This window comes from Sciurus vulgaris (genome assembly GCF_902686455.1).
Source record: "Sciurus vulgaris genome assembly, chromosome: 2".
NCBI lineage: Eukaryota > Metazoa > Chordata > Mammalia > Rodentia > Sciuridae > Sciurus > Sciurus vulgaris.
This window is the reverse complement of record NC_136462.1, coordinates 117,114,701-117,123,549: the sequence shown is the minus strand read 5'-3', so window position 1 is coordinate 117,123,549 and position 8,849 is coordinate 117,114,701. Positions and strand designations below refer to the sequence as shown.

Here is an 8,849-nt window from a genome sequence, read left to right as displayed (position 1 = left end):
CCACTTCCAGTTTCCATCTCCCTTTATTCTCTCTTATTTACTTCCTCCTTTATGCCTTAATTCCCTCAGCAAATATTTGCAAAGTACCTCTATGTGCCTCCTATGCCTCAGGCACTATACTTTACATATATTATATATAATCTCACTTTCATACCCATCTTGACACAGAGATACCACCCTTTACACAAAAGGTGAGCCCTACTCTTCCCTTGACCTTCACTTGCGTCCTTCCTTCCTCTCCTCATCCTCATTGGTAATTCACTGGGAGCACTTTCTAAGCAGAACTAGGGAGGTGGGGAAGATGCACATAGACATGGAAAAGCATGGCTTTGCCCCCTGGGAATCTCATAGTGGGGGGTCCTTTCTTGTCATGAACCAGAAATACACACAGGGTGCAACGGGCTTGTGGGGAACGCTTGAGTGGGCACTCAAGCAGGCTCGTCTCTGAGAAGACAATGTTGAGATTGGGTGGAGAGTGGAAGCAGTTCACTGGTATGCTCTGCATCCCTCAAGCTGTGATGTCCCACTTCCCTCAATGGGTAAAGCTTATTTTGTGTGTGTGTGTGTGTGTGTGTGTGTGTGTGTGTGTGTGCGCGCGCGTGCGCGCAACTACTGGGGGGTATCTGCAGACGAAAGAGTGAGCTGGATGTGGGACCTTAGCGGGATGTCCTGGTAACATTCAAAGAAAGATGGCAGAGGAGGCTCTGCTCTGCATGATCACAGGGGCTCCGGCTGACAGAGCAGACACCATCTTGACCTTGTCAGTGCACACACCAGAGGAAAACCAACCCTGGAGGGCCTGCGATGAAAGTGACTAAAGGAAGTGACTTCCATTACTTCTGCTCACAACATATTGGCCAGAACCAGTCACGTGGTTGCACCAACGAGCAGGGGACTAGAAAGGGCAAGTCTGCCCTGCACCCGGAGTGGGGAGCCAGAAAGACCTGGTGAGTGAGTCTACTGGGCACCACAGAATGAATACCTCGTGCCCAGCATGGAGCGTGGCAGAGGGTGGGATGGGAACATTTTGATAAAGTTGGCTGCCAGCCAGCCAGTCTTCCAGAGCAAGTCTTGCTAAGGCCCCGGAGACCTCCATACTGCTGCAGCCGGTGGGCATATTTAGCCCCCGTCTCCCTCTGCCTTGCATGTGATCAGCCACACTGTCCTCAACACCCTCTGAGCCTCAAGGCTCCACGCTTATCTGGTTTCCTTCCCACCTCAGTTACCACCTCCCCAGCTCCTGTTGCAAGGTTTTCCCACTTCACTTGAACTTACATATTGGGTTTTCTCAGGAGCATGGACTTATTCCTTAGGAACTCATCCTACCCGCTTGCCTTGAACTCTCTCCCCTCATTGTACATGGCTCACCTTTCTTTCGAGCTCCATTTTCATGTATTTCACTGTCCACTTGACCTCTCAAGAATGTCTCAACATCATCTCAAATATGTTACATTGAAAACCAGTGTGACCTTCCTCCATCATCCTGGTCTCTAAAGCTGGCTCCTCTTCCAGGGTCCTGCATCTCACTAAATGACAGCAGAAACCCAAGCATCACTCTTGACACTTTCTTCTTTCTCCCACACACTTTGATTTTAAGTACTAAGCCCATCGATTCAGCTTCAATATTCCCGTAGTTCACCCCCGCCCCAGCTCAGCGTCACCTGCGTGTTCTCTCCCACCTACGTTACTAAGTCCACGTGGCTACCCATCTCACCTGATTGGTTCAAGCTCCCCCAGGGGATTCCCTGCCCATTCAAGCTGCACCCACATGTACTCTATGCTGCAGAATTGGACTCACACTCCTCCCCTACAAAGCACTTCAGTGGCCTCTCATTGCCTTTAGGAAAATGACAAAAACTGTTGTGCAAGACCTGCAAATCATGCATGACTGGGCCTCTACTTGCTTCTCTGTCTCACTTTTCTTCCATTAAAGGGCACACGGTACTACTCAGCAGTAAACAGTTTTTGAATGAACAAACATATCAGAGAAATCAGCTATTGGACAGATTATTTGGACTCTTGAAAAGCAGCAGAGGTAACTGGGGTGGCTTTCCTCACCCGAGGCTGGTTCAGATCCCTTGGCAGGGCTGATGGGAGCTGATGTGGGGCCACTGTTGAGTTCTGAGCAGTGGGTACTGAGGCGGCAGGGTTGGATGGATGCAACCCCTGTCCAGACCTGGTGCCCAGGCAGGGCGATCAGAGCCAGGTCTTCATTTCGGCAATGTCCTGCCTGCTTGCTGCATCTGTGTGGTATTAGCAGAGCATCTCCTTATTATTCTTAGACCTTCTGGGAGTGGGGCACAGCAGAAGCAGTGGATGGGGAGGCTGCTAGGTGGGGTGAACAGACAGACTCTTTCATACTCACCTTCCTTGCATCTGATAAGTTCCATGGGCTAGGGAGGGGGTTCCCCCAAGATTGGCTCAGGACACCTCTATTTCAGGGGGCCAGGGGTCAGCCAGTCATCTCTGAGGGTGCCATTGGGAACCACGACTATCATTTCTTTCTTCGTGGCCTTTAGATCTAGGGGTGGAGGGTGTGGGTTTCTGTGGCCCCTGAGGCCCATGGTGGAGATATTTCATCCTATTGAGACTCTGGGGGACCCACCTGAGGGGGCAGGGGGCTCTGGTCTTTGGACATCCTCCTCCTCGCAGCTTTGCCTACCCTGCCATCTGCGTGCTGAGAGGAAGAGCAAGGGATCCAAGTGAGCAGGGGTCTCATTTCATCTTCTTAACTCATGAAAAACCTGCTCTCATGGTCTCTGTTTTACAGATGAGGAAACTGAAGCTCAAAGAATTGGAGGGATTGGCCCAAGTTCTCATGACTGTCACATGGCACAGCTGCAATTTGATGCTACACCTGCCTGATCCCCAAAGTCAATCCTCTTCCCCCCACTCCAGAGGGTTCTGCCTCTTCTCTGAGTGATGAAGAAGACAAGAAGAGAAGGGAAAGAGGAAATGAGAGGTCCTGGCTGGCGATTTACCAGGGGCTCCAATGAGGGCAGGGAATAGAGACTTCTTGTGGAGGGTGGAAGAGACTAGCAGGAGAGGAAACTATCACCAGCCCCGTCCTGAAGGGGAGGGGAAGGCACAGTGCCTGGTGACAAAGGTCCCCTGCAGGAGGAGGCCAGGTCGTGGAGGATGCAGGTATTGACAGGGACATACCCTTCCTCCGCCTGGGGCCTCTTCATGAGTCCTGTCAGGATCCAGCCAGCCAAGGAGCCAGGAGATGCAGGTCTAAGAGGTCAGTCTCCCTCCTGGAGATGGAGAGCCCATCAGGGTTAGACAGACCTAAAGGGAGGTGGGAGGCTGCCCCTGCAGAATGGAGGGCAGGGAGCGAGCCGGCGTGAACTGTGTCTCCTTTTGTTTCTGCCTGTACAAAATAGGATGGAGTCAGCTGGCCTACTGTTCTTGACTGGAGCTTCCCCCAGGCAGGAGAAGGACCCTCCACAGAGGACTCACTGGCGGTGGCTGGGGGTTGAAACTGGGCTCCCCCATGTTACTGAGCTTTCTGGAGGGCTGGTTTCTCAGTGCCTCTTTTTCCTGCTCTCCTGCTCCTGCATGGGACCGTCCAGGCTGGGGCTGGCCCTCATTGAGCTGGGTGCTCTCCCTGTTTCTCTCCAGCTCCTCTCTGTCTGACTGGGTCCAAGGCCTGGAGGCTGACCTATTGAGGGGCCGGGAGCTATGTCTAATGTGCTGCTGCCTCCTAGGCTGGTGACACCCAGGGCTCAGCAATGGCATCCTCAGGCCAGATAAAATCTGCATCTGCATTGTAGCCAGGAAGTGAAATCCCTGCTTCCTGGCTAAGGAGGGGCTGGGAGGGGAACAGGACCAGGTGGGCTGGGCCATGGGGTGACCTGGGGAGAGCTGGCCTCTCCTTGAAGGCAATGAACCTCCTCCCAGGAGCCCTGGTTACTTAACCACAGTGAGCATTAAATATTTATGAATGAGTAAAGTTCTTGACGTGTTTCGGGTGTTCCAGCAATCAGCTCTCCTGATGTGTGTGTGAGGCAGGAGCAGCCAGTGCCCGACAGTGTGTCATCTGCCTTGTTGTCCCGTGTGCTGTGCTGTCAAAAATGACTTTTGGCCTGACTGGGGAGAGGTAGAGTGGCAGGGCAGGATCAGGAAAGAGACCTGCTCCGAGCAGGTGGCCTTCAGTGGTGGTGGGTGGGAGGGAGTCCGAGGGAGGGGCTGATGACAGGAGAAGGGAAGGGGGTGCTCCTGTTTGAAGGTGACAGGAAAGACTCAGAAATCCCCGCCCAGGAGAGCCTGGTAACTGAATCCTAATTGCTAATCATCTTCTAAAGCTGATGTCCTCAGTGGCATTTTGTGACCCCAGCAGCCTGAAGAGGGTGGTGTGGCTCACCCTGGGGCATGGCAGTGGCTCCATCTCCAGTCAGGGGCCCTCTGGCTCCACATGGGCTATTGGGAGTGTGGTCCTGGGCAGAGAGATGGTTTCCCAGTGCCAGGCCTCTGCAGACTGTGTGCTCTCAGGGGCACAGTCACGCCCAGACACAGGATGGCTGATGGTCAGCCCTGCAGCCCTTTCTCTCTCCCTCCTCCTCAGTGACCCAGGAAGCAATATGAGAAACAGGCTTGGCTTCCTCCACTTATAAGTGTTTAGATCCCTCCGAGCCTCCGTTGCCTCATGGGCAAATGGGAATTAGAAATGCGACAAGATGGGCAGGCGGGCGCCCGGCACGTGCCTAGGTTCCCAGCAACTCCGGAAGCTGAGAAGGAGGATCACAAGTTGGAGGCCAGCCTCAGCAATTTAGCGAGGCACTTTAGGAGAACCTGTCTCAAACAAACAAATAAATAAATAGGGCTGGGGATGTGGCTCAGTTGTTACACGTCCCTAGGTTCAATCCCTGGTACCAAAAAGAAAAAAAAAAAGAAAGAAAGAAAGAAAGAAAAACAAACAGGACAAGATGGGAATGCTCTGAGGGTGGCCAGAAACCCCAGGGACCCCTGGATTGTGGCTTTCCTTTGCAACCAGTTCTCTGAGAGCCCTTAGTGGCAAAGAAGCAGTATGGCCAACAAGACACGCAGTCAAGTTGGAACCTTGATTACTGGCCCAGTGAAGGGCTTGGGGCTACCCTCTTAACATCACACAGGTTGCAGATCTGAGTCTGCTCTCTTCTGGGGTCTGGGTGGGCAGCAGCAGAGGAGGCCAAGACAGCAGGTGGGAGAAGACATTGACCCAAAATCCTAGTGCCCTGGTTGGCCCAGGCCTTCTAGGCCAGGACAGAGGGTCCTGAGCCCAGCAGCTAGTGGGAAGGAGGTGAAGGAGGGGAGGAGAGAGGATTGGAGAGGAGACAGGAGCAGAGGGGAGGAGGAGGATTGTTCTCAAGACAGTAGGCACCAGCCCACTCCAAGACAGTCTTACCAGGGAGGAAGGAGAATAAACCCAGTCACAGCCCTGTGTCCTCTATTCTCCTGGGAAGTTCTACCCTGCAAAATGAGGACCTTGGCCCTGTAACTGATTCAGGAACCTTAGGCCAGAGTAAGGGGTGAGGTAGAGTTGGATTGGGGTGTGATTTGGGGAAAGGATCCCTGGGCTCTGGCCACACGCGGGGTCTCTCCTTGCACCAACTCACCAGATAGACAGGTGGGAGCAGGAGAGGCCCTGCTGGGGTGACACCTGCCCGCTCAAAGATGGGAAGCACACACTGCAACTCTGTCAACACTGACAAAATCTGGTCACACAGATTCAAAGGCCATCTCCAAGGGACTACTCCTAAGGATGGGTGACACAACAGGGTGAGGACAGGAGGAAGAAGTGGAAGGGGTGTGGCTTTTGTAGTCATCCAAGCCTGGCCTCAGCCTGAGCTGTGTGCAGGTGTCCAGGCCCTTCCTGAGGCAACGGAGACACAGGTGAGGAGAGGAGACACAGGGAGCTGCAGAAACCAAGGGCCATTCACAGCCTGGTCACTCTGCCTTTTGAGTGTGATTTCCACACCTATTAATTAATTTCCCGATCATGAGACCACCTGAGTTCACTGACTGACTCCTAGGAACACCTTTCAGTTAAGGTGAGGTGTGGGCGAGAAGGCCTGGCTGTGCTCTGCAGCCTGTCTTCAGCTGAACCCTGAACCATGAGCCACTGTGTCCTGTCCTCATGTTTAATGTTCATAGAGCAACCAAGGGTGGGTGTGGGGCTTAGAAAACCCAGATCTGCTTATGCCACTGCTTAAAACCCACAGTGAGTTCCCCTGTCTGTTGGGACCCACCCCATGGTTTCCCTGGCTTCCAAGGTTCCTGCCAGATTCTCTACGTGTATTGCTCCCCACCCAGATGCCTCAGGGCCCTGAACTTTGAGCTCCCAGTAGCCCACGCTCCTGGGTTCCCCCTTTCTTAAGGCCTCTCAGGCCAGGCCAGATCCCCCATCCTATACCTTAACCACCCTGTCCTTCTCCTTGCAGAGCATTAACCACAACTGCAATGAAACAATGTTTTCCAACTCATCTTCACCTCTGCCTCCCACGCTTGACTGACAGCCTTAGCAAGACAACGGCCACATCAGCCTTCATCATCCAGTAAGTCCAAGCACCTCACTTGGCGCATGTGTAACCTCAGACATTTCTGGAGTGAAGAGTCTTAAAAATGAGGTCAGCACTGGTGGCATGAGTATTTTAGAATCAGACAGATCTGCACTTACAATTGTGTAACCTGAGCATGAGTCTCAAACTCAGGATTTAATTCCTCCTCCATGAATCTAGAATAAGGCTACTCCCTTGAAAAGCCACTGAGTGGCTGAAGCGAGCCACACCCAGCTAAGAGCCTGGTCCCCCACAAGAGGTGGGCTGATGTCAGCTCTTGGTCGCCTCCCTCAGGGTGCTGTGTGCTGAGCCAGGACACACCAGACCTCATTGGAGCCCGGGAGTTGGAATGTGGATTTGCCTAGGAGGGACAACATGGCCAGGAGACTTGTCCCTGGGGGCACCCCCACCTCTGCCCTTCTCCTCTGGAGCTGCCCGTGGGAACAGAGCAGCTTGAGGGGAGCGGTGTGCGGTTTTCCTTTTGTAGTTTTCAAACAAGAAGACAAAAAGCAAAATTGAAACCACCCGAAAGTGGCAGGGGCCCATTTTGTCAGTAGCCTGCAGAGCTTTGCTGGGCGCGGGCTCCGTGGGCCTCGCTTATTTATTTATTTTTGGTCCCTGACTCATGAGTCAGCCGCTTGGCTTGGTGGTAAAACGCAACCCACTATCAAGGAAATAGCTGATGAGCTACATGCCGGCGATGCCGTGCCAGCACGCCACTCGCGACTTCTAAAAATCTCTTGTTTTCTGGCCAGCAGGAGCCAACTGGAGCCGTGGTTCCTCGCGTCGCTCTCCAAGACCCAATGCCAAGCGCATTCGAGATCCTTCAACAATTGCCTCGCGATCGCTGTGCACCGCCAATACATGTTTGCTGTAATTATACAGCGTCCAAAGGAGAAGCACAAAAGACTTGTTGATTTTGGACGGGCTCCGGCCCCTGAGAGGCCAGGGCTGACCTGGGCTCCTGGCAGAGTGCGGGCAGGCCAGCCGGCCGCCCTGGTGAGGACGTGACCAGCTGGAGCAAATGCTGAACTGGGGCCATTGCGGCCAGAACCGCCGCGCTTGCCTCGCTGTCTGCCAGCTGACTCAAGAGCCGGCTTTCTTTGGAGAATAACCCGAGAGAACAAAACGAGGAACTGGAGCTCCTATAAAAAGAAGCTCTCTCCTTCCTCCAGCCAACGAGTCCCTGAATGATAATCATCTCTGAAGTTGGCCACCCTCCCTGCCCTCCCTCTCAAGTCGCTAAACAGGCTCATTGTCTCTCTCTTGTCTTTGCAGGGAAACATCTTGGCTTTGGAGAGCCTTTCCACCGTGGCCAGGAGCCATGGCTCATCTGAACCTTACTTCCTGCTTTCCCCAGACACGCTGTGCGGGGCGGTCAGGAGGTCAGCTGGAATGTGCTGGAGAGTGTGAGCGCACTGACGTGGAGCTGGGGACCCTGGTCACAGTTCAGGGGCTCTGCTAATGTTCTCTATGAAGTGCGCAAACTGATGACCTTTATGGGGATTCGGTTTCTCCATCAGTTATTGGAAGGCCATGGTGAGAGCTGTAGTTGCCATATGCACCCCTTCTTAAATGTTTAAAGTTGGGGTCACACTTCTTTCCAGGGAAAGTTTACATGGAACATCTATGCATAAAGTGGAACTGCTTGGGAAAGTGGCTGTCAGCTCCATCCCCTCAGTATTTCTAGCTTAAACCCTTCCCAGAGACCCAGTGGGCCTGCACCTATTTTTTATGAGCACCAGGGAACATAACTTGAAAACCACGAGCTCTGATCTTGAAGGCCTGTGCCAGCCTTTGGGTTTGGAGAAGAATCTATGCCTGTTGGGGTGAAATCGCAGCAGTTGCCTTTGGACAACCTGATTCTCTGTCCTGAGATAGGGAGGTGGGGTGGCGGGGATAAATCCAGCAAGGAGAAGACAGCAGCCCATAGTAACAACAACAACAAAAACGGTTTTGCTCCCGCTGAAGTTTCTTGAGCAACTGGCAGGCCGCCATGAATGTACTTAGGCGGAAAATCACCAGAAAAAAATGATATAATCTGACAGATTTTTCACAGGCTTAAATATTCATGAATTAAAGGAATTGGCAGAATTTTCTACATTATTAGCTTTCATCATGGCTGCAGGAGCAGTTGGTGTACTGGCTGCTCTTCAAGATCCATTAATCTCGTCCATCACGAGAGCAGCCATTTTAAAATTAGCTATTTTTACTGAGTGATGGTGTACAGGGGAGATGGGGAGATTGAAATGCAATTCCCGTGTAAAGGTCCTCCCCTTCTCACTTTAAAAGCAGCAGGGAAGCCAAGCAGCA

At 52.8% G+C, this 8,849-nt stretch overlaps 1 long non-coding RNA gene across 2 annotated transcripts; it reads left to right on the top strand.

Moving 5' to 3' along the window:
- Positions 1-1,799: 1,799 nt before the first annotated feature.
- Positions 1,800-8,518, top strand: LOC306649667. 2 transcript variants are annotated; one of them, XR_013760681.1, is made up of 4 exons: positions 1,800-2,035; positions 2,771-2,962; positions 6,420-6,533; positions 7,295-8,518. It is a non-coding gene; the product is annotated as an uncharacterized lncRNA (long non-coding RNA). The 2 variants fall into 2 exon arrangements; XR_013760682.1 differs by lacking the exons at positions 6,420-6,533; positions 7,295-8,518 and adding an exon at positions 3,622-3,808.
- The last annotated feature ends 331 nt before the right edge of the window (positions 8,519-8,849 follow it).